Source organism: Galeopterus variegatus, unplaced genomic scaffold, assembly GCF_000696425.1.
Source record: "Galeopterus variegatus unplaced genomic scaffold, G_variegatus-3.0.2 Scaffold3380, whole genome shotgun sequence".
NCBI classification, from domain to species: Eukaryota; Metazoa; Chordata; class Mammalia; order Dermoptera; family Cynocephalidae; genus Galeopterus; species Galeopterus variegatus.
The window spans coordinates 67,596-68,245 of NW_007729491.1; the positions used below are offsets into that span (position 1 = coordinate 67,596).

The following is a 650-nucleotide window of genomic DNA, read 5'->3' on the forward strand; positions in this document are numbered from 1 at the left end:
GGGGGCGACACTGAGGGTTGCGATCCGTTGCCAGACACGGAAAAAGGAAAAAAAAAAAAAAAGAAACCACATTTCGGGAGCACCTGTCAGTGTCAAGCTCTGGCAAAGACCCTGGACACATATGATCTCTAACCCTCATCTATCAAGCAGAGCTCCCTTGGCTGCTAGTAACAGAAACGCACTTCAAAGTAGCTCCATGGAAAAGGGAGGGGGACGCTGAGACATCTCATGATACTGGAGGAGAAGGAGAGCAGCTGAGCTTGACAAGGATCTGGAAGAAGAACCAGAAAGACAACAAGAGTCAAGGCAGCTTCTGTGGTGTCTGCTCTGGCTTTCTGTCCATCCGCCCGCCTTCTTTCTGTTTGTACACCTGCTTTACCTTCTTCACACCTACAGGCCAAACCTGGCAACTGCAGCATTCCCATGTTGACATTCCCCCTTTCCCAATGACCAGGCCAGATTAACTAGAAGTTGAGGGACCCAGCCTAAGCCTGTTGTCTGTCACCAAGTCACTGATCCAACCCCATACACCTGCAGCAACGTTACAGACACAAACATGACTGGCTGGGGGTTGAGACTTCGAGGACATGGAAAGGTACCCTCTGGGGTGGGTGCCATGGGCCAGGGGCGAGGGTGGAGCTAAAATTTAA

General features: G+C 51.1%; 1 protein-coding gene across 1 annotated transcript in view; it reads left to right on the forward strand.

The window, feature by feature from the left end:
* Nucleotides 1-650, forward strand: part of ACSM1 (acyl-CoA synthetase medium-chain family member 1) — a 39,595-nt gene that overhangs the window by 14,334 nt on the left and 24,611 nt on the right. The gene's annotated exons all lie outside the window — the stretch shown is intronic.